The 25,052-nt window shown below is 37.7% G+C and overlaps 2 protein-coding genes across 2 annotated transcripts in view; both read left to right on the top strand.

The window, feature by feature from the left end:
* The window catches only part of map7d1a (MAP7 domain containing 1a), a 59,205-nt gene extending 53,042 nt beyond the window's left edge, over positions 1–6,163 (top strand). The window contains exon 20 of the transcript XR_004332262.1: positions 6,152–6,163. The gene's annotated coding sequence lies outside the window, so the exon portion shown is untranslated. The remainder of the gene's footprint in view (positions 1–6,151) is intronic.
* Positions 6,164–20,638: 14,475 nt separating this feature from the next.
* The window catches only part of thrap3a (thyroid hormone receptor associated protein 3a), an 18,489-nt gene continuing 14,075 nt past the window's right edge, over positions 20,639–25,052 (top strand). The window contains exon 1 of the mRNA XM_032517421.1: positions 20,639–20,903. The gene's annotated coding sequence lies outside the window, so the exon portion shown is untranslated. The remainder of the gene's footprint in view (positions 20,904–25,052) is intronic.

The following is a 25,052-nucleotide window of genomic DNA, read 5'->3' as shown; positions in this document are numbered from 1 at the left end:
TTTTAAGGAAGAACATTTATTTATTTATTTATTAACGATACATTATTCATTCACAAAGAAAATTGGTGTCCTTAAAGGATGAATTATTCCTAATTTTCTTAATTAAAGAATTAAGATTAATTTACAAAGGATGATTTTTTATTCCTCTTTTTAGTTAACTTTAGCATGAGTTCATAAACCTATCAGCACCACTGTATTCACCTAAGTAGGAGTGCAGTTGAAATCTGATTTAAAACAGATGCACCAAGCATTCCCCTTCCACTGTGTGCCCTCACTGTGCAAGTCCCCTAAATGCATGTTTTTGGGTTTGGGAATGGAAATTAAGGAGGAAATCTTGATAAGATACGCCGTTTGAAGCCTAAATGAAAGAAAACCTTTAAACTGAGAAACAACAGTAATATTTAAACTCTGCTGTAACCATACGGGACAGATGAACAAAATAGATAAAGTTATCATAACCACGTGGTGCTGATCAGAGTGACATGCTTGAAACATATAGGTTTCAAGGTTGTCTCCCATGAATTTTTCACTATCCCAGTTGCATGTACTTCTCACTTAGAACACAAGTGTAGACATGTATAACAAGGGTCTATAGTCATGCTACTTCATGACAATCCATCCAATTATTGTTGAGACATTTTACTATAAAAGTAGTGATTTGTGATATTTGGCTATATAAATTATAAAACCACAAATGGGAACCCCGGTGTGAAAAAGTCAGGATATCACCAAAGTCAGCGGGGTTCATCATCTGGGAACCATGAACAATATTTCATGGCAACATATTTTATAGTTGTTAAGATATTCAACATATACAGTTTGGGCTAAAGTGGTGGTGTGACTAAAGTGACAATTGCTATCCTTAGCATGGCTAAAAAATGCTTCAGAAAAGGAGAGTTAGAGCTCTTCAGTTCAGACACAGCTCCTTCTCGGTGAAATTTTAGGTATTTTCTCCATGTTCTCAGACCACCACTAGTTAAAAACAAACAGAAGCTGCCGGTAGGACGCCCACCAGGCCCAGGGGTCTTGGGCCACAATATCAGTTTGTACCATCATGAAGGAAACACAATGCCTGAACCTTCATTTTGTATTTGAAAGTAAGGCAAGGCAAGGCAGCTTTATTTGTACAGCACATTTCAGCAACAGGCAATTCAAAGTCCTGCCCCGCTGCCCTCAGATTTAAATTTTTTGTCTTTGTTCATCAGTATGGCAGCTGATCCAAAGTCGACAGACGTCTCCCTTTCCTGCTCCACCATGTTTAGGCCATCATAGTTGATTTTGCGTAGTAAAGTAGCGTCTGCTTGCATACTATTTAATCATTTCCACTGACTCCAGACTGCTTTGGTTTAAGGAGTGCTGCAGAATGTTTTTGTCCAGTCACTGAAATCACCAAACAAGGAAATAGTTGTGATGGCTGGCATCAATAAAACTGCAAGGTTGGCATGGAGGAGAGTAAGCTGCCCCTGGTTACGTTGAAATAGCGTTGGACTTGATTTAATTCATGAACTTGTATAACTCAACTCCAAAAACAATTAGTGCTGTCAAGACAGGCTACACTGTGCTAGAGAACTTGTAGAAGTTGACGCACACATGCACGCACGCGCACACCACACACCACACACACACACACCACACACACACACACACACACACTTGTGAGGAGCCGACCTCACCCATCTAAATGCTAACCTTAAGCCTTACCTCACCTTAACCATAACCTAATTCTAACCGTAATCCTAAAACCAATCAAACCCTCAAACAGCCCTTTAAAGTTGTGGGGTCCAGCATTTTGGCCCCACAAAGCTATCGGTACCCCACAAGTATCTGAACTCTGTTTTTGGAGCCCACAAAAGAACACAACACACCCACACACACACACACACACACACACACACACACACACACACACACACAAAATAGATGGAGTTTTTGATAGTTGCAAGAGAAGCTTGTCAGAATATCAGGCTTTGTGTTAAGGATTTTGTTTTGCTTCGTTAAAAACTGAAGGGAGCAACCTGTTGTGCAAAATAATTGCCAACACTTTTTATGTTGATGATGCACATTGCAGTTGTATGTGAGAAGGAGCACAGCGTGTTCCCATGCGAATCTGCTTCTCCTTAAAAACCAAAGAAAGAAATGCAAGAAGAAGCTGATTATAGGTCATGCGAGCTTTGAGCATTTTATAACATAGGGTTTGGAGAAGAGATAAAAATGTGCAGATATAGAGATTATATTTATTTAGAGCTGCTAACTATTACCAACACACTTGCATGGCGTCATACATCAAAGTCAGAAGCACTTCTTCAAGTACATGACGCATTCTTTTTATTTGGCACCCCGTTGCATCTCTTAGGGAGTCCAAAGAACTTTATTGATGTTTATTTATTCCCCCTGCAAAATGAATGATGAAGTTATTGCACTGTTTTGCAAAAATGACAATTGTTGTTGTTATTTTTTTTCCCCTTTTTCCATCAAAAAATGGAATGGAAATAAGAACACCAGAACAAAAAGTCCTCTACATGTGTTCTTCATCTAGTGTGAAAAAGGCACTAAATCAACAATCTCTAAAAAAGAAAAAAGACAATCTCAGCAGGCTGTGGGAGGGTTGAGAACAGTTTGATGGGTCCAGTGCCAGGCTTATTATGACAAGCCAAGCATCTTTGCACACAAAGATCATAAAAAGCTATTTCCCAAAGACTAGTCATAATGCTTGTTCGGGGACGCAGAGAAGATGTCCAACTTGTTCAACATTTTGGGTTTCATTGGGATTGAGGGAAATACATACCAAGATTCAGAACTGGAGGAAGACCAGAATCATGTTGATCCGTACATTTTTCAGAGATAGATTAATAGTAGTGCCAAGTTGAATAAAGCAGATGACCATTTCGTGTTTTGGCTCCTCTTGGCCAAATGGGAATTCAAACACACACAGACTATAAGACTGCATGACTTTTACTGTAGAACTACTACTTGCTTATGGTGCCTATGGAATATTGAGCAACAGGTGACTGAAATGATGTGATGCTTAGAGGTCCTAGAATAAAGTATTTAATAGGTGCAGGGTGAGACCATTTAAGTCTGTGCCCTTTCAGTAAACTAGATATGATTTCATCATTTAAAGCTTTAGGTTGTTTATGAGAGGAACAATTTCAAAGTGCCTTGCGAGATTACAAAGGTGTAGTATGTTGACATTGCTATTCCTGAAAGCCAAAGGCTTTCTGAGCCCCACAGCCTCGGATGTAATGCTGACAAACAGCTTTCTCTCTCTCTCTCTCTCTCTCTCTCTCTCTCTCTCTCTCTCTCTCTGCCCCAAAACAGTCACTCCTCTGAGCAGAGAGGGAACTGTGAATGTCCCTGTTGTGTAAAATGTTTGCGAGCTTGAAGATGGTGAGTGTGTCAACATGGAGGAGAGAGTGATGGAACATGTGTCACAAATGTCGCTGCTTTTTTCATTATGCATAAAAGCGAGTGTACACACAGACTGTGCATGTGTCTGCAGACAAGATCAGACGGAGAAGGGGTAAATACAGCTTAACCAAATCTTGGAGTGGACCCAAAAGCCACAAAAGTAGGTCTGGATCCAACATCCCTGAGCACTGTAGAGACGGTTAGCAGAACAGAACAGAGCAGAACAGGGCGACTATTCAAACCGAACCATTTTGATCTGGCACCAGTTTAAATGGGTATAAAATGAGATCACTCTTTTTTGCCATCACAGAAATGTTAGATAAATTAAATAAACATAAAATAAAGCATTTTTTCCACATTCCTATAGCTATCCATATAACTCTGAATGTGCAAGACAAGAAACTATAATTTGTTTGGGTTGAAGCTGTGGGAGCCTCATTTTTTCCTGGGGGCATTGCTTCTTTTCCAAAGTTGAGTAGACTGGAAATATTTTCCTCAGTAGGTAAGAGTAAGAGCGAAAAAACAAATTCACAGTATGATTCCACTTTGACCCTCTTTATGCCGCCTCTCTTCTGACATTCCTGTTTTTCAAATTTCTTTCCATCTATGGACTGTCAGGTAAAAGTCCAGACTCTTTGAGAAAATTAGGTTGAACTCAAATATACACTTCAGGGACAAAGAAATCAACCACCGGGGAAGCCTAACAAGCACATTTTCCTGATTAAACGTCCAAGGTGTGCTGGCTCATCGCGTCACAGAAGGCTTGTATCATGTGGACACTGACAGCTTTGTTGTCATTACTTAGAATTCCTCATGGGGGCAGCAGAAACTATGAACTATAGCTTTGAGTTAATGAGCACAACCTAAATAAAGTTTTTGACATAATCCATGGCAGTGCGCCAAGTATTCAGTGTCTCTATTTCAATAGTTGAACTTCTTTATCCTTATCCTTTTTAACCTTTTTGTCATAAAAATCATTGCTTTAATGCTTTTAATGTTTTACCATTATTAATATGTTTAAGGCTGCTCTTTTTTCTTTCTTCTTTATTGTTATTAGGAAGAACTGACGCCAAAGAATATCCCAAATAACTTTGAAAGGTCAGTAATGAGGGATGGGCTTACCACAATTAAACAAATACAACAGAATATCATCAGCATAATGAGAGATGTCTTGTATAGTCCAAGTGTAACAAATAGTCGCGAGCAACAAAGACAAAAGCTGCATTCAGTGAGGAAAACACAGAGATCCAAATGGGAAAAAGATCATACATAATGAAGAGCAAAAACTGTCATAACAGGCTATAGGATTGGCAAAATAGGACCAGTTCAAAGTAAAATATTAACTTATTTTTGTTGTTTGTGTGTATGTGTTTGATATTTTCAAATAAATTGGCATAATTTTTGAGACTTGCAATGCCATGGAAAAGTTTTGATCTTCAGATAACCAAAACAATATACAACAAAGGCTCAACAAACAAGCATGCCAACAATATTGGTATAATACCAAAATTCAGAGTCTTTTCAGCACCATATTTATTGAATTGCTCAAACATGCTCATGAAAGAACATCTGTATGTCCTCTTTTGTTTAAAATTATCTCTAATTGTCTACTTTCAAGTTCTGATAAAGTTAAAAATTATCAGTGAACATGTGAGGCACAACATTAGCTTTCATTAAATAATGTAATTTGCTTTTAAGAGAGAGTAAGAAAATGTAATTACTTGGGAATTCAAGTAAAAGTTGGTAGGCAGCTGCCTGTTCATCAAAAACATTTGTCCTGAATTAAGCCCATAAGGATATGTTCACACCATGATACTGCTTGCAACAAACTCCATAAAAAAATAGTTAGTTTGAGGTTATTGTGAGTGATAGTGGAGAATGGGTTAGAAGGGGTTAGCTGGAATTTGTTGGGGATTTCTCCTTGGAGTTACATTCATACAGTATTCCACTGCAATTTAAAACAATCTATTTTATTAAATTAAACTCAATTATTTGGAGATGTTTTGCTGCTTAGTAGGGCTGTGTGATAAATCAAAATTTTATTCGCGATTACGACTTTGGCTCTTACTGATCTCAAAAGCAGAGCAATGGAGAAAAAATATTATTTTGCACAGTATGTTTTGCAAGTGAACTCTTATCTTGTCTTGTGTTCTGTATGAAAAAAAGTTCAAACAGTAGAAGTTTAAAGATACGTTTTATGGTTCAAAGTGTTTTTACAGTTGATTTGTTTGACTGTTTAAGTTCAATAATTTCTAACTTAACATAATAACATCTTTCCAAAAGACAAGAAGTAATATTTTAAATAATCGTGATTTCAGTACTGAACAAAATAATTTTGATTATGATCTTTTTCCATAATCTAACAGCCTTACTGCTCAGTACCAAGGGAACTTGTCTGTGTGATCTTTTACAGCCTTATGCATTCAGTATTTCCTTTCATGTTTTAGCCATATCCATGTTAAATCTGATTCTGTTTAGCAGTGAGTCTCTCTGCTCCATCTTCTCTTTTACATCTTCCCTTAAGAGATTTTCCATCAAGGTCAAAAGTACCTTTAAATATAATGGTTGAATTGATTGAAGTCTGTTTGACTGCACCATAAATTCAGGAAATACCTCCAATTAGCATTATTTCAGTTAGCCAACTCATGTGGAACAAACTGACCTTAAGGATCCAGGTCTTTGTCCAAACTAAAATTAAAAAACAATAATTAAACAGCTAAATCTCTTCTTCATTCTCTCTCAGCTTGCAACAGCAAACTGTGTAATACAGCCACCACAGAAATTTCTAATATGTTTTTTTTCTTATGTAGCCTAGCTATTTTCCATGCCTTGTAAGTTGATAGATTTCTGAAACCAAGCAAACCCTGCAGTGAAACACATTTAAACATCCAAATTGGCCTAAAATTGGTTTGTGAAACATACTTAACAATTTGACTACAAGAATGATTATTTAATGTTCCATCATTAGTTGCCCAATAAGGTGTTAATTAGTCTCAAACCATTTTGCAAAATTAAATAGGAATTTAATAATTACACTACATCTGATGCAAATTACAAATTCCCTTTTTTTTTGTTCATTTGTATTAACTTAAGGTGAAGGCTGTAGTTATCTGGGGGAAATTCCAGTTAAGTAACAAATTGATTGGCATGACCACTAGGGGTGTGAGCATGTAAAGACTGGAAACAAACTGAGCTTCTGTTACTCTACCGTGTTCATCCATGCTGCTTTTCAATACTGTTTTTTCTATTGATTTCAAGCAGTCAAAGATATTTAAAGAACGGTTCTTGACATTTTGGGAGATGTTTCCATTTCATCATGTGAAAAGAATTTTGGCCCAGAACGTAATCTTTTAAAAATCACTTCTGAAAACATCATATATTTTGATCCACTGGGATTTGTTAACAGTCTGGATTTTTAACTATTTAAGTGAAATCACACCAGCCCAACAAAAGCACTTATTTATTATAAAGCCACTAATAATAGTATGTCTAGGTTATTGAGGTCATATAGGGGTCGGAAGCTTAATAATGACTATGACAAGAAGACTGTTCAGAAGACGCCATCCAAACATGATTTACATATAGACATATTGATGAAAACATTTTCCCTGAATAAGTGACGCTTAAAGTGGCCCTAAATGACTTAAAACAAGCAAACTCAAAATAGCTTATGATCATTTTGGGGAACAATAATCACTTCTTGTGTCTACAGTGCAAAAACATCCAAATTCACTTCTTAGTCCTGCAACATTTACTTGTAGTTTGTGTTTGTGTTAGTGTATGTGGTGTGTGTGTGTGTGTAGGACAGGGTGACACATTTGCATGATTTATATGATGATTTCCCCACAGACCTCACTCATTAAATGTTAGTCCTGAGCACTGTGGTGCTTCTCCCCTGGTGTTAAACACACTGAAAAACAATTACAAGTCTGGTGATCTTATTTTGGTAACACGTCTGATACTGAGAAACTCCCTTCAGTTGATGTTTGTGAACAAGTAAATTATTTCATCTCTTTCTTGTAACTGTCCCCACAACTATTACTGTAATATATGAACTACATGTTTTTTGATAATGTAAAACATAACCACAATTACTATAGGGTTTTGTGCCTTTGAAGCGGTACAACCAACACATACTGTTCCTTAAAGAGTATGTGCATGGGCCTCATCATGATCTTAAATCATCTAGAAGAACATAGCCAGTTAGCCATAGATGCACACTGCCAGATCCTGCACCATAACACTCAGCCATGTGACTTTAATTAAAGTTACTGCTTTCCTTCTATCTTGACAAACCACACTTAGTGCCGTGTTAGTAATTTCTGTCATCAGCAGCCTACAAAAGGTCATATGAGGCTGAGAGGCGTTAGAGTACAACTTTGCTCTCGGAAACAAATAAATATACAGTACTAGTCAACCAAATATTAACTTGAATATCAGCCATTGACAAAAAAAACTACTTATTATCAACACAAGGGGTTTTCTCATTCTTAATAGAAGCTGAAGTTCCTCTTCCAAGGGGATTATTCTTACCAGATTTTGTTTTCCTAGCCCGAATGAATGGATTCTTTGTAGAGCTTTGGGTTTTGTTTACATGTGTCAGTCTCGCCATCTGCAGTTAGTTGCTATGCTGTAAGTCATGGAGGCACGCGTATAATAGTTACCTTAATACTACAATATCCAGTATTACAATCTACTCAAAACTGTAGTTATTATTTGAGATGACTTGGTGAAATCATTGAGGGCCATTTTTACAACATTATGTAGCTTTATAGGGACATAGATGGATGTTCTGTTTGCTCTAACATAGCCTGATGGTAACAGTCAACAAATTCAGTCAGCTGGATCTAAAGTCTCCGTGGTTGCATTTGCAGGTCGCCTGTGATCAGCTGGTTACTGGTTTTAATCTTCAAACTGTTGTCTGCGATCGTCTGACGAGACATGTAAATAAATAAAATGCTCTGCTTCTTCATCAGTTACAGTTGACTTGTCATTAAGAAATTAACTTTACTGCACCAGTAAAGTTGATCAGCAGGAAATCAGTCATAGGCTGTTGTTGTTGGACAGTCCATGAATATGACTCCGTCTATTCAAGAGAGGATATGACTTAAATGTGTGCAGAGCAAACTTGTCCTCACATGAACAGATGTAACACATGTATCTATAATCTCTTTCAGACAGTAGCAATAGAAGAGGACAAACTTAACTTGACTTTGTGGCACAGACATCTTTACAATGTGCTAGTGTTAGGCTAAGTTGGCACATACGTTCCTATTCATTCCACTTTAATTTGGTTCTGAAATAGCTGCTCAGGTATACACTGCTGAAATAAACTTCATTTCTATCTTCAGGTCAGTTTGCCCTTACTGAGTGGCCACATAAAACCTCCACATAGCCAAAGTAAATGGAACACCAAAGCCTATTAATGAGAGCAGAAAAAGGCTAATAAAGTTTGAGCTGAAATGCATGTTCTAAGAGACACACCATGCAGAAAGAGAAACATCCCAGAGAGCCTCTGATTTGTGATGTTAAAAGTTGAATAAAAGGGTTGGTTCACCCAAATTACAAAAATAATTAATATTTTCTTTATTAGCCATGCAGAACGTTTTGGATTGATCCATCTAGATTCTGAGACATACAGTGGAGGCAAATGTAATGTTGTCAAAGCACATAAACAATTAAATTTTAAAATCCAATAGCGACATGCCACACCTGACATACTTTCCCGAACACTCTCAATAATCCAAAGAACATAATGTAAACAGATGAATATTTACAAAAAAGAAAAGAAAACTTTCTCTAGGAAAGCTGTTTGAAAACCATGTGTTTTGTAGGTAAAATAAAAGCAATTTGACATTGAGTGTGCAGGGGCTCTGTAAGTGTGTCAAAAATGGCTGTGCTCAAATTGTTCGTCAAAAGTATTTACAGCGATGCAAATGTAAGGCAGTTCCTGTAGTTATTTCAATAAGGTTTTGCGCCAAAAAAAGACAAGATGATAACAAGACCGTTAGTAAATTAGGCAAGTAAGTTAAAAGGTGCCCTGTGGAGTAACGTATACAGTCAGTGTCACTCACTAATATGCAACGTGTATATCCTTGAGGGCTGACAAAAGTATTGAATGCATTTCCTTACTTGTAACACATTTGCAAAGCCTTTTTAAAACTTTTTAAATTCATCAATTCAATTCTTTATTTCAATGTTTGCGAGCTTGCAAAATGGGGACCCACTCTTTAAATGACTGCTTAATAGCACAACTAGTGGTTAAACAACTTCACAGGGTACCTTTAACTTGTACCATAGCACAAGGAGGAGAACTTCTGTCAGAAGCCTATTTAGCTTTAGCCTACTACAGTCATAAATTCCAGAGGCTAAGGAAAACCAAACAGTTGTTTGAATGTTTGATCATGTCAGTAGTTTAAGACGTAATGCCAGCACATGTGCACTTTTGTGGCATTGTTAGCATTTATTTATAAGAGCATGGGTTCTAATTTGACGGGGGAATCCATTATGGTTGGTACAGCACATTGCCAAGTAGTCATTGCTTTATACATTGTTGCTTGTTACATTTAACCCTGTGTGTATTGTTTAATAGTGAAGCATTTTTAAATGACATTTGAACGAATTGCCCTAAACAAAATTCCATTCACTTTCATGGTATTTGTGTGGCAGCAGGAATCTTAGAAATAATATATATCAAAGCTTGAGCACATAAAAACAATCTATATGCTATCTGCATGGCTAGATACTACTAAAGGAGAGAAAAACAATATTTCTTTTGTAATTTGGTTGCACAGTCTCCTACGTAGCTGTTGACGGATTAACAAAGTACCTGCTAGCTGAGTAATGTAAAGACTTCTCGAAGCAAGACCTGGGCTAACTGAAACTAACATAATAATAAATGAGTTGAAGCGTTCAGGCTGATCTTATTCCATCTACCCATGTTGAGTGGGAAAAATGTAGCCCCCGTCAGCAACTGAAGGCTTTAAAGGCTGTACAGTTTACCACTCTTATAGCCGCTGGGCCACTGAGTGGCATGTTATTTCCAGACAGTGGAGGCAAAACACAGCATGCTTGTCAGCCAAAGCTTTCAAAAAGTCATCGTGTTCTAGCCACAAGTATAATGACCCTTTCTGCCGCAAGCTAAATAGATCCATACAGTTTGACAATAGCAGCTCAGGGCAACGGCCAGTGGGTCAGGATTTTATGACTGTAGACTGGTGCCTTTAGGTGCACATGGTGAAATGTTAACTTGTATACAACTTTTTTAGCATGTCAGTAAAGGAGATTTATTCCATACCTTTCAGACATTGTTCTGTCTCTTCACAAGTGGTATTTTCAGGGTGTTTTTCTTTCAACCAAAAGAGACTCACTGTGGTCTTTCAAAAGCATTCCTCTGTTGCCCTCCATTTCCTGAATGCCTTTTTTGGAGTCAGTTAAAAGCTGATTACATGGAATTTATCCTTGTATTTTATAACAGTTTTCACTACCGTTGTGCTATTTTTTCTTGTTTAACGTCCACTGGTAGTAATGCACATTGATATGAAACACTGAAGTATGCATCTGCCTTCACTTAATGAATCAAACACTCAATTGAATTCATTCCAAGAGGGAGTGTTATACTCAAACAGAACAGAGGGGGTAAGATATTTCATCTTTGAATAATGTAATCAGCTAACTAACAAGCATAGTAGATTCATTGCTTCATAAATTGAACAAAACAAAATATTGGGGACTGTAATGACTTTTGTTCCACCACTTTGAACGACACATCCCATTGATTATGCAATCAAATGAAGCAGTCCTTGATAATATAATACAATTCTCACATTTTTAACTATATTTGCATCTCTATGAGTGATAACGTGATTTTCATAGAAGTTAAGTCCATGTGGCCTGTTCTGTGTGTTTGCCTCTTGACATGTGGAGGGCAGTAGTTTAAACAAGCTGTATGAATACAGCTCTATGAATTTGAACTGTGGTGTCAAACTCACTATGTTACTAAGTTGATCTCAGGGGTTTGGCAATACGCCCTTTAGGACATAATATATGCCATCCATTTATTGCAATGATTAAGTTACATCTAAGGTGATGACCTTTGAAAAAAATGCAGGCCCATAAATGCCAGCAGGAAAAGATCAACAAATAAATATAATTTATATGAAGTCAACTACCCCATATATATTTCACAGTTGTAAAAACAATATTCCTGGTGCCAAAAATGCCCTTAAGTGAAAATGAACAACCATTCTGAATTAACACATGCTTATTTGCACTTTATTCAAACGTTATGATTGCATAACCCCTTCCCTAACTTTTCATTGTCATCCGTGGTTTTATTATATATGTGAGTTTTTGCAGCAGAAGTAAATTTAACATGCTGTATAACTCTCAAGCCACCAGAGGGTAAATATAAGGTAAATGAAAGAACCTGTGGAGCCTTCCAATTGTCAGGAATCTATATGCACATTTTATGATAGAACCTGTAGCCTCTTTCTCTGCTGCCTGTCTGCCATGTTCTCAGGTAACAAGTGATCCATTGGAACGCTAACTGTAAGTGAAACCGATGACAGCCTGTAACATTGAGTGACAGCTCAAAAAGATGGGGCACCAAAGGTTGGGTGGATTTGCACAGGAACTACATATATCCATGGAAGATCACAGATAGAAGGTACGCAGCACAAGAGGGCACCTGTGTTAACATCTTTATAATCAAAAAAGTGGGTGTGTGCATGAGTGTGAAAGCAGGCCAGTGTCCTCTCACCTTACGCAGCCCTGTTGACTTCAGCTGGTGAGAAGGGAGCTTGTAATGTTTTTTATTGATGTAGCAGATCCCAAACTGCCCTCCAAGGGAATGAATTGGATAGCTTGGTGGAGAGTGGCAGACTCAGCTGCTCTCTTTTATAAAGACCATCCTTCGGGCATCTATCTGCCTTTGGGGACGCCTCCTTTGGGTTTGAGAAAGGGCAGCTGGTATGGAAGCTAAAGTGTTTTTCCTCACGCAGCATGAACCCCCATGTGCATTTCATGCAAACAAACAAATTCATGTGGCGTAGAAGGTTGCATGCACATATACACACACAATGTACACTGATGCTGCCAGCTGAAGAACACTGCAGTTATAGTTCAAATTGTTATAATTTACAAATTTTTGCCTTGTATCTTGCCAGAGGTAAAAAAAGTAAGTAAACGATAAGGCTGATGCAGAAAGCATTTACCACCTGGTAGAGGACATTTCCTGTTTTAATCTAATCACTTGTATCAGTGTTTAGTTAAGATCAACTTGAACAGTTTCCAAGTGTGATGCACTGCTGAATGTCTTTTGTCAGCACAGTGCAGATGGAAATGTCCTGTGTCAGCTGCTACAAGGGCTAAATATCACCACAACATCTGTTTTATAGTATCTCAGTGGCAAAATGTTCTCAGACTTGTCAACATGTTGCCATAGTCACCTACTACACCTAGAGCATAATAAGCACCTCGATCCCAGACAGCCAGGCTCACTGCGCTAACCCTTAGTAGGCTGATAGAATATCCAATTGCTCAGTTTGTGCAGTATTTGGGGGAGATGTCCCAAGAAGTGTGGCATTAGATCCTGACTTACTTCACTTTCTTGTCAATTAAGAGTCACCATTAGCTGTTTGTATGGCCTTACCACCTGCTGTCCCTTCCTTCTGAATTGAAGCTATCATAAATATAATAAGATTTGAGAGAAGATTTGCGGCAGCATAACTCTACATGCTCTAAGATTTGGCAGATCGTACTGGTCATGTATTTGGCCTACACTTTAAGCACAACCTTTTTCTTAGTCCCCCAGCTTCTGATTCATCAAAACTTCATACATGGAAACCCTAAGTCTGTTCTTAACTGTAACTCCAACTGACCCAGCTGCCGGGCTGCATGTGTAAGCAACATACACAGGGACAGTTCCTCTTTTATGAGACGGCTGTGACGCATCATTTGGGTTAGCCTATTTAGATCTGGGCTGCTGGCATGGACTCTAAGTAGGGGCTTAAGAACCAAACTTAGTTGAAAGAAGAAGCACTGCTGGGGAATCTGATCACTAGAGAAAGTGGTATGGGCAGTCCATTCACCTTTCCGTGTTTTTTACTCTGTATTGAGACAGTGGGAGTGTAGACGGGAGAGTGAAAACTCAGGAGAGAAGGTTCTGGTTGGATCTGATCCAAGGCCAGAAGGGGTTTGGTTCCAGAAATCAAAGCAACTATCTCTTGAAACAAAGAGAAAAGAAATAACTGAGCTCCATAATGTGTTTTTAAGTTGCTGGAACTGACAATTAGACATGCATGGAGAAGTTGTCTTAGATTGTGGTTTTCAATACTATGATGGGTAGCTGGGAGAAACCTCTGAGTGACTCACAACTGGAAAAGTGGAGTAACTCCCAACTTCTTTCAGTTCATTTCTGGTTGATATAGTAATTACATATGTCTAATAATTCATTACAATGCTAGTCATGATGCTTAAGTTACATACAGTATGTACTTTAGTCTGAAGAAGAAAACAAAGTGCATAATAAATCCCAGTGAGAGTAGCTGGAGTTCTGGGCCTGACATGTGCTTTCAATGCTAAAGGTATCTTTGAAACACACTGGACTCTTTGTTCCCAAAACATGTTTTCATGCTGTGATGATTTTTTAAAGATCTAGTAGGTCGATCCTGTATTATAAAACAGAAACAGACTTGCTAACAAGAGATGGTTTTTCATCTAGATAAATAACATTAAATGTTATATTTTGGTAACGATGGAAAAAGTCTGACATCTAAAAAACTATTACTTTCAAAGTCTACATTATGCTGTAGCAAGGTGCCAGAATATTTAAATAGGGTAGATACAATGAAAAAAATAAAATAAAAAAATGAATGATCTTTGTTGTCATAATGTTTGGTTTTTGTTAGACAGAGGTAATGATTTATATTTCTAGTATGCCTTAATTTTATATCCTATTGTAAGTTGTGCCTAATATTTTGCCCCTCAACAACAAAGTAAAACTAAAAAGATGTTATTTCTATTTACTCTTTTTGTGTCCACACGCTTTTATAAAATTGAAGCAAATACTGTAAGTTCATTAGTAACATGAGTGAGTTCATAAGCTCTGGACATTCTTTGTCTATCTTTTTTTTAAAGATATGTTTGTCACAGACAATTGCATGTTCTTGTTGAACAAAGAGAAAACTCATCATGTTACATTTAGTCTCGCTTTGCCAAACCTTCCTCCATGGCGCTGCAGAGAAGGGTCTGGTTTGTCCAGACTGAAAAGTGCCCTGGGGTCGTCTTGGGCGGCACTAAGCATTTGGCAGAACCTTGGCGCCGCTGCAAAAAAGCCTCAGGAAGAAACTTGTTTTGATGGAACCTGTACATTCAAAGTGGTTTTAGTCGTGCAACAGAAAACTCAGATTGGACAGATAGTCTAACTAGATGTCTGGATTTACCTTGCAGAGATCTGAGGAGCCGTTAACCGTAGTCCTCATAAATCCACTGAAGTTTAAAATTACAACACAAAGAAAGTAGAAGGTAATGGACATCCAGCTAAAAAGAGTTAAATCAGAGACAGCATTTCTGGCTGCGACAAAACAATCCCGGAAGCGGAACATCTTGGATACAGACCATGTCACCTTAGATGTGTTAAAGACACCGAATATCAGGGACAGATACAATGTTTTTGATATAATTTTTAAATAACTGCACACTTGTAAAGCTGTGTGCAATTTGTATTACTTTTTGGCTCCCATTTGTCTATAATCACATCGAGCGCTTGAGCTTCTATTAAACCCACTCAGCGAGCAGCTCTAGCTTGGGCTCTCACCTTTCTTTCCTATTTGCTGACACGGTCTCTGATGGGTTAGGGTGGGATTCAAGTCCTGCAGAAACAGCTAGAAGGTGATAATAGGTTCTGGACAGGGGTCATGGAACCCTCTGGAGGCACAGGCAGCTGTCTCGCTTACGTGTTCCTCTTATCGGACCCAGTTGGGTCAGCTGCGTTGACAACAAAGAGGACTAGAGGGACATCCATGTTGTGCTGGAGAGGTTTCTGATAACCAGACACCTATGGTGATGTTAAAAGGGCAGCGCAGATGGGGGTCGTGTAGCAAATGTCATTTCACTTTCCGGCCAAGTATGATCATTTATAGGGTGGGAAAGCTAGATGTGAATGGAGGTACTGAAATGAAATGGAGATTAAAGCCAAAAATACAATGATCGTAAACACTAAGTGTCTTCGACAGCAATACAAGTGTTGAAGGATTTACAACTGTGAATTTTTTTTTGATTGACGTTGTTTGTAGTTTCATCATATTATTAAATTCAACAGATTGCACCACTGTTGTCAGAGAAAGCAGATATTCCATTGGAAAGGTAACTGCTACATGAGTACAGTACATGTATTCTTTTATATATATATATATATATATATATATATATATATATATAGATAGTACATAGTATTTTCAGTTTTTTTTTTTTACTTCTGCTCCAGTATTTTTCAAAGGCAAATAGATGATTTACTCTTTGACATTAAAGTGACAGCTGTATAGTTACTACATTTTACACAAGAAAACATATAATGAACGCATATATACTGTACAATGCCCTGATATAGATCAAACCATCTAACAACAACAGCTTATAGTTAGTATTAGCTTCTGCATCTGAATACTTTCCCCACCACTGTCTAATCTGAGCTTTTGATTGCCAGAAAATAAGAAAATAAATCATTACATTCAAAGCAGGCATTTTAAACTTTTATTTTTTTAAGTTAATGTTTTGATCTGAGTGGAAAAGCTGTAAAAAAAAAAACACACCAGCAATTAAATATCAGTGCCAGGGATGTGGATCGTACAAAGTGAATCAACACAGAACTTGGAACTAATGCAGGACTTGACACAGACTCATTCTGTTGAGTCATACTGAATCTAGCTTTGTGCTCTCTGTGATGGTTTAACAGCATGGAGTGGAAAGGATTTGGTTATTTGAATATGGCTATTGTGAAAGAGTTTTTGTCTTTAGAACAATAGAAGCTCTATTTTGAAACAATTCATTGCCGAAATTGTCACCATAGTGGATGAATTACACAAAAATTCAGTCAACAACAGCATTGTTAAGAAGAGTTTAGCACTTTACAAGGGGTAACCACAACCAGATGGGACTATATTATGTAAAGGGACTGGCAAGGAATAGCCCAACAGCCAGCTGTTTGTTTCTGCCAAGTCTTTGTTTACCTAAAACTCCTTCTGAGATTCAAAGGATTCACAAAAATACATCCATATACAGTAGAATATTTGAAGAATTAATTTGGTTACATTATTAATACAAATAATATAGTATATTTATATAAAATCCAGCTCAACAAACAGCTAAAAGTCCTATGAAATCAACTGATTTATGTTCAAAATAATTATATTTCATGACGGCACAATGGGACATGAATATTGGAAGGGATATTTCAGTTAATGTGTTTTGAAGTTTAAAATAAATACAGCTAAATATCCTGAGGAATCAAGTCTGTTCTAATGTGGAGTCACTATAAAGACAGTAGATACATGTGCCTCTGTGTGTTCAAGCTTGTCAGCAAGGTGACGGACATCTCCGACAGGTGGGAAGGATATAGAGTAGGGGGGAGTATGAACTCTTTTATCCCGGCACATAGGGAGAAAGTGGTGTCAGAGGGATTGCCCAAAATAACTTGCCTGGTGTCTGGACAGTGGTGTTATTATGATGCAGAGCTAACAGGCGAGAGATACGGATGGGAAGGGGCCGAAGGGCAAACTGTAGGTGCTACAGCAAGGGCCATCCCAGGACTGACTTTCAGCAAAGACAATGTCAATGGTTAAAAACTGGCAATAGTTGTTGCATTCTGCTTGAGGCAATGCAATTGTAATGTAAATATAAAGAATATGTGTACTGGGAAAAAAGGTTGTGGCTTTTTATATTAGGAGGAAATATCCTAATCCAAATTGGAAATGGTTGACATTATAATCACTAAAACACTGAGCACACTGTAGCACATAATACATGTTCTGGGAGTCATTTCAAGGGGCATATGATTATTAGTCTGATAATTTCCTCACAAAAGGAATTGCCAGAAGAAAAAATTTGTTGAGTATATTACATCTGTTTTCTCTGTTTTGCCTGAGTCTACAGCCAGGCTAGTATCTCTGTGAGGCTGTACTTCGACACAGGTTTTAACTAAATGCTAATGCCAACATGCCAACATGCTCACGTTGGTGATGCTAAGATGCTGATGTTTAGCATAGAAATGCGTATGCATGCAACATTTGGTAATTAACACCAGCTACAGCTGAGGATGATGGGAATGTCATTAGACTTGCTTGTTAATTAACATTGGACAAATTTAAAAGTTGAAGTGATGATGGCACTAGATGAGGCTAAGGGGTTGTTTTGAATAAATAACCCCAGAGAATGTGAGCTTCTTTGTCTCATTTGCTGTGTTGGCTTTAATGGTCTTCTCAAACTAAGCACGTTAGTCTTTTGTTGGAACTTGTTTCTTGGGGAGTAAAGTACTGAGTTCTGTGAGAGATTCTTAACTCCTTTACAAACCTTACAAAACTACAAACCTGCCACTTCCTGCCTAATCTACTTTGCATCTTCCAGCCACACTGATACTGCTGATCTCCACTTTGCCTATGTTAGCTGACTTATTCTTATTCTACTGTGTGAATTTCCTAGTCACATTTTGAATTAATCAAATGAGCAAGCACTTCCAGGATGTTGCTGTGGCTTGTGCAGTGAACAAAATAGCCCATTTGTGGGTAAATGTATTTCCAATGCAAATATACACTGCTGTAGTTTCCTTCAACACATTATACCTGGACAGGCAGGGAGATGTATGATCAAGAGATATAACCAATTTACAGTAACTGACAAAAAAAAGGATTTCTTATTTAAAAACTGCACTGTGGACACTCTAGATAGAAGCATCCACCCCCATGCAAAACCAGCAGTTGTACAGACAATTGTAATTCCACATAAATCTATAATTAAGCCTCTGTAAATCCAGCACACAATACTTTATTGTAGCTTTTAAGAATATTATCACCCTGTAAATGCTGTCCGGCCTACATTAAGATTAATGGTTATTTTAAAGGAATCAAAGGTCCAAATCCAAGAGGATGTTCTGACTTTAAGTACAGAAATCCCAAAGCATGTTGTTTTTGTAAACACCGGGTTGACTATGTCTAGGTAAATGGATGATAATATAATATAATATATATTTGACATTATCCAAGTTAGATTTGATGCAGGCAACATGTCATGATTATCAGGATCACTGGCACCAATTTTGTTCCCAGTTGGACTGAGAAAAACACTTTTGTTGGCTACTGTACTGTAAACATAATCATAGTTTTTACGTAGTACATTTGAGGGGACGGAAAATACACAGCAGACACTTTAACTCTATCCCCTGGCCTAGTATGAATGTATATATATTGGAAACAAGCCAAAAAAAAAACAGAAGAGTTCCTAGAGCCATGCTGACACCATTCCTGACTTTTACAAAAACTCATTAAGATTCTCCCCAAAACACTGATAGCATGTAAGTTAAATGAGCGGAATATTATTAAAGAAACACTTCATAGAAAACCCAGATGATTTATAGTAAATCCTTGCACATAGTTCCAAACTGCAAACAGTCCTCCAAGAGTCCTTGCTCTACAAAGCAGGTTTCAATGAAAAGATGAAAAAGGCACCAATGTCTCAGTAACCTTATCAACATTTCAAACGAATACTACCTATTAAAAAATGTGAAAACTTTCATGCAAATTCTTCCTACAAAACTATTCTTTGCAGGATGGAAAAGCATCTGAAACAGATCATGTGCCACTAAAACCCTCCAATAAAACCCATAAGAGAGAAAATATGTTAGTGGGACAAAAGCTTTTTAAGGACTGTTGCCACCAATATGAAAAAAAAAACAGTTTAAATGATATATTACATTATAAATGATTCAGAAAAGGATTTGACAATTCATACCAAAAAGATCATACCAAAGGCATTATGTTAGATAGGAACTAAAGAGTGGATTGAATATTAGACTAGAACTTTCTGTGTGTGTGTCTGTGTGTGTGGTATTCCGTTCTTTGTTTTGACAACCGGCCTGCACAGGTGTATGTTAGTGCATGTGACTGTAAAGAAATGTAGGTACAGTATTTTACATATGCTGTTCTCTTTTCTTTTCAACTACAGCCCCTTTAAAATAGGTATGATGACACTTAGATTTAAGAGTTAAAGTTTTTTGGCCTCAGTGGTTTCTGTAAAATGCATTTGCAAGAATGACAACCATTTTTTGCACAAGTACAGATCTGAAGTAGAATGGATCTCATCTTTGTTTGGAATACAAAATCTTTATCAGCAAAGTTGAGTGAGCCAACTATGAGATGCAGCTAAAATATTATAATTTATCTGCAAGTGTCTATCAACTATCAGATACATGTAGTGGACTGAAACGTATACATTCTCTTCTGAATTATAAACTCAGTGGCCACTTTATAAGGTACACCTGTGCCATCAATAAAAAGGTCTGCTTTTTGAATTCCTATGTTCAGTTTTAGTTGACACTAATTTAGGTGTTTATTAAATAGTGTGTTGAGGCTATAGTTAGTGATGGTATTGGACTGCATCATATCAAAAGGTGTTTCTAATATTCTGCCTCCCTTGTGTATGTAAATAAGGAGGACACAACCAAAACACCTCTCTATATTATGCAGTCTAATAAAACCACCCTTTATGACCTCAATAATATACATAAACCTAATCAAATGTCCAAATTCCTGCTAGCTCAGGAAAATTATAAGCTTTGTAAAGAAATATGTTATGACAGGGCTGTAGTATTAGATTACATTCAAATTGTGGCCTAAGAAAGTGGTAAAATAAAATAAAATAATACAAATATAAAAACTGGACTTTATAGGAGCCTAAATGTGTTGTCTACTAAGATACTGGTGTTGAACAGAAATGAGCAAGGAAATTACATTCTAATACATCAATGGGAAAATTATATTTTCACTCTAATAAATGTACACCAGTAGCCCAGGACAGACACAGTAGCCTTTTGCTTTTAGAAACACGTTAAGCTACTACAGTGAGTTTTCATCGGGGATTATTAGGCTTCTATAACAGAATGATGACATTAAAAAGGGCGGGGGACCTATTAGCTGATTGTGTTATACACAGCTTAGTGAACTCAACTCCCATTCACTGCGATGTGTGTTTGACAGACGGCGGTGGTGAAGGCGGAAGGAAATATGAACCTATGAGCTGCACGAAGCCATCACACCCCCCTTCTCTGAACACCGCCGACTTCAGCCGACACACATAGGCTACTCTCACTCACACACACACACAGACACACAAACTGAGCACAGCCACACTTAAGAATAGGGAGTTAGTGCCTTTTACTCGTTTCTGCAATATTACACCGTGCTGCCTGAATGTGACGCAACAACATTGAACGACAACGCCGACCGGTGAGTACTTTATTTTTTCTCCATTTATTGGACAATAACGTAGTAGAAAGTGGAAATAGATTAATTGAAAATAAATTTCAAGGGCAGCAACAACATGGAAAACGAGACGCACAATGGATCATCAATGACATGTCACTGTAAGACATTCTATTTGCCGCCAAAGCTGCATCATGACATGGCAATTATGACATGTCAGGGCAAAAATAGGGTCTGAAAACAACATTTGACCCTCAGAGGGAACCATTGCTCGGGATGTCGTCCTGATATGATGTAAATTGATAGATTTATTGATAGATTTATTCTTTTCCATCACGCTGATTGATGCGTCATTATGCATTATGGTGAACATGAGAAGAGGTAAGTCCAGGAGTCGGATGCACTGTCTATCCCATCCAGGACTTACTGCCTTTGACATGCTTTTCTTTAGAGTAAGGTGCCTTACTCACTGATGTTATTTGTACGAGTGTCGTGAAAATATCTGTGAAGTAAGGGTTGAATAATTTTCTGGAAGCTCAGCAGTGGCAGCCTTTGTCAACATTTGTTTCTTGAACGTTGTTTAATGGCTTAGTAATTTCCAAAGTGCCAGAGGACTGAAGGTGGAGCTCAGTAACTCTTATAAGAGTTGTTTAACTTCACCAGTTTTTAGTGGTTAGCCCAATGTCTGGGAATGACTGTCGTGATTGCAGGTTTCACCCATGGTTTCAGTTTCACCCAGTTGTCCCTCCACCTACACTAAAAAAATGTCCACACAGAATTTTTTGTAATTTTTACTCATGAAATTCTATATATATATATATAAAGTATATTACTGGCAATTCTCTTTCGTCAGGAACAAGATGTTCTCATTCTTTCTTAGTATATTTCACTTTGTCTACCTTTACATTTACTCACAAGACATTCCAAGTAAATTTCAAACAAAACAGAGCAAGCTCGTCCTTCCCCCCCATGTTTCCGTAACTGTCATGACTTACTGACAAACTGCCACTAACTCCCACCCCCTCCCATAACCATCTTGTCAGTGATTGGCTGGATTGGTTTGTTGTATTTTGGTGCACAGGCTGTGCCTCTAGTGTTTGACATTTACAATTGTGTTGTCTCCCGAGACCGGGCTTTTCCACAGTGTGTTCAGGGGGCAGGCAGCTAGCGGATCAAGGAGAGATGCCTACGATTTGAGACAAAAATGAAATCGGGCTGAAAGCATGGAAAAAGTCATGGTGCACCTTTGAGTCATATTTTGTCTACAAATGTCCATGTCTGAACAAGCTACTGAAGATAATGCCAGGAACCCTTATGGAGGCCTAATGTTACTATCTGCAGGTTCTGGTGACAAGAGTGAAACAGAAATCAAATAATTTGCTGTTAAATCTTTAAAAAAGTTACTTATATTAGTTGCTAAATAAGTGAGGCATTTTGGCTAGCAGCATGTATGAACTCTTACAAGTTTTGTTGAATTAAAAGGTGTTGTTTTTGATTCTGGGCATGTGGCTGTTGTAGAAGACTAATTAGTTTCTGGAGGCAGCAAAAAAAAACACAGCTGGCTAAACAATTTAAACACAGCGGGTTTGTTCAGGACACCCCCGTCTGTTGCTAGCAATGATGACGCAGTGATTACTGACAATTCTCTCCGGCCAATCAGTAGTCTGCAGGTTTTCACGTCACCTTTTGGTATTGCCTCAGCTCACTTGGAACCTCAGCGGAGGTGTTACTAAAAAAATACCTGTTAGCAGTTACCAGGGACTTTATCATAATGGAAAACCAAAAAAGGCGATTTAAGTCAAGGCGATTCGAGTAGGTACCACGCTGTAGAAAAACGCCACGTGATAGAAACGAACTATAGAAAAACTTATTTTGCAACCGCATGTGTCAACCCCGGCTGGAAGTCAGATAGAATGCAGGTTTTAGGCACTTCTGCATTTGTAGCACTTCGCTGAAACTGATGCTCTGTCCATTAATATGTACGGTCTATGGTTCCAACATGTCTCAGTGTGTCTCTGAAGGTGGACAACGCTAACGGTCCTCTGACATCACATGCTGAGTGCCCATGAGGTTGCCATGCTCACTCATATTACCCTAGTAAATTTTACTTTGTTGTATCAGGTTGTAAAGTCAATACAATAGTGTAGTTCATATTTTTTGCACTGAATGATCAAATTTACATATGAAAATGAAAATACAAACAAACACCAAGTAACACATTACATAATTTGGTGACATTTTAAAGTAAAGACACCAAAATAACAATTTCTTATTGAATTTATAGGAGCAATCAGGAAAATAATTACAGGGCCAAACAGATAATTTGTTTCAGTGCACTGTAAACAGCTATGATCTTGAACCAAGGCCAACAGGTCCTATTTAGCAATAAGAATTGTCTCTTACAAACATTAAACTATTTCTGGTGTGCGATGCTGCAAAAAAAAAAAGAAAAGAGTTCAAAAATAATATTATGCAATTTCCTGTTCGACTACCAGATCCTGGTAAAGGTTGATCTTCTTAAGCAAACACTTGCTGCACTAAAGTACAGACACACAATGAAAAGGTGTGTCCACAATAAACAATAAAGTATGCTGGCACATACTGCAATAGCATTACAGAACATTTAGTTTTGTTTTCACTTTCATGTGTGCCACCTTCTTTGTAAGGATATACTGATTATTGTAACTTACTATGTGGCTTCGAATTGTTGCCCACATTGACATGCACAGTAGTGGTGTAATTTCTTTAGAGATTAACCAAACACTTTCATGTTTTGGTGTTGTCCCTACAGCAGAAATTAAAGCATTCTCATTATGTAACATCCTATTTAACAAGATAAACACCAACTGTGTCTTAAGCTTTATGCAGAGACTTTAAAGAGAGGAAAACACAAACCACTGTACACATTTTAGATAAAAGATCTTTATCTCATCATTGGCCCGGCTGTTCCCATTTGACTAAAATAGAGAGAAGATTTAGCTGATGAGTTCCCTCTTGTATGCAGCAGAGTTCCACAAACGTAGTGATGACAGACAGCTGAGAAGCATGTTGATGTGAGGATGACAGTAATGTATGCCCTTTTCCAGGCAAAGTGGCAGACTTCTACAACACGTTTATGAACAGTTGATTATGAAGAACAACTTTTAAAAAATGATGAAAAGCAGCACAAATCCTTCCAAACATTGAGGAATATTGAACTGCCTGTTAGTATAAAGTTAGCTGCAACTGGGATCACGTTATCATTAAACCTGTGTCCGTGTTCAATGCCAAGCTGAATGATTATCTGTCATTGTAGGCGATTTGCAAAGAATAATGTTGCAGAAACTCTGCATGAGGTCATCTATTTGTCTCTCTAGCAGTTCAGTAGCTCCCTAAAGACAAACATAACTGAATGAATCAGACTATTCAGAAGTTTTTTCATTTAGTAACCCACGAAGGAAGCTGAAAGGTTTATCTTGCACTGAACAGCTCTGCCAGTGGCTTTGCTATCCTTTAACTGCCTCAGCATGTGAAGTGTCTTGAGGGAACACTAAGAGGGACTGCCACGTTTCAATAACCAAAGATTGTGCCAATGACAGTTGCTGTGGCTTTTCTGAAATAGCAAGCGGGGTGTCTCGGGGGCACATATAGATAGCAAATGTGATTCCAGCTGCCACTGTGGCATCCAAGTCTTAATGATAGGGCAGTTGATTGAGTGGAGTGTTTCTCCTCGTACACTTTGAGCTGTGTATCGAGTTGCGGGACCATTGTTGATCAGAGATACTTTCGCCGTAACATTAAATAAACAGCTGATGAGGATTACACAGCTGTTGCTCCATAATCGTTCTTGAACTTCTATCCAAGTGAGAAGTATTTTCTGTTTGATTCGGTTTTACTATTTAAAACACATCTATTCATCATGCTCTGTATTGTGCTTTCTATATTTCAATGTTGAAGACCTGCTTTTCTGGTTCTGAATGCTGTTCCTGTTATTGCTACTGGTAAAGTTCGGTCACCAAGATTGTTGATTCCAGTCAACAAGATCAAGATGATATTTTTGTGAGATATTTTTGAGAGTTTATCTTTGGTTGTCATTCTAATTACCAATATTATGTCAAAATATTACACCTGACGATACAAGCATTAGATAATCTATTACAAGGAGACTTAGTAATAATACTCTGAAACCCCCCC

Source organism: Etheostoma spectabile, chromosome 6 (genome assembly GCF_008692095.1).
Source record: "Etheostoma spectabile isolate EspeVRDwgs_2016 chromosome 6, UIUC_Espe_1.0, whole genome shotgun sequence".
NCBI lineage: Eukaryota > Metazoa > Chordata > Actinopteri > Perciformes > Percidae > Etheostoma > Etheostoma spectabile.
This window is presented reverse-complemented; position numbering and strand designations above follow the sequence as displayed.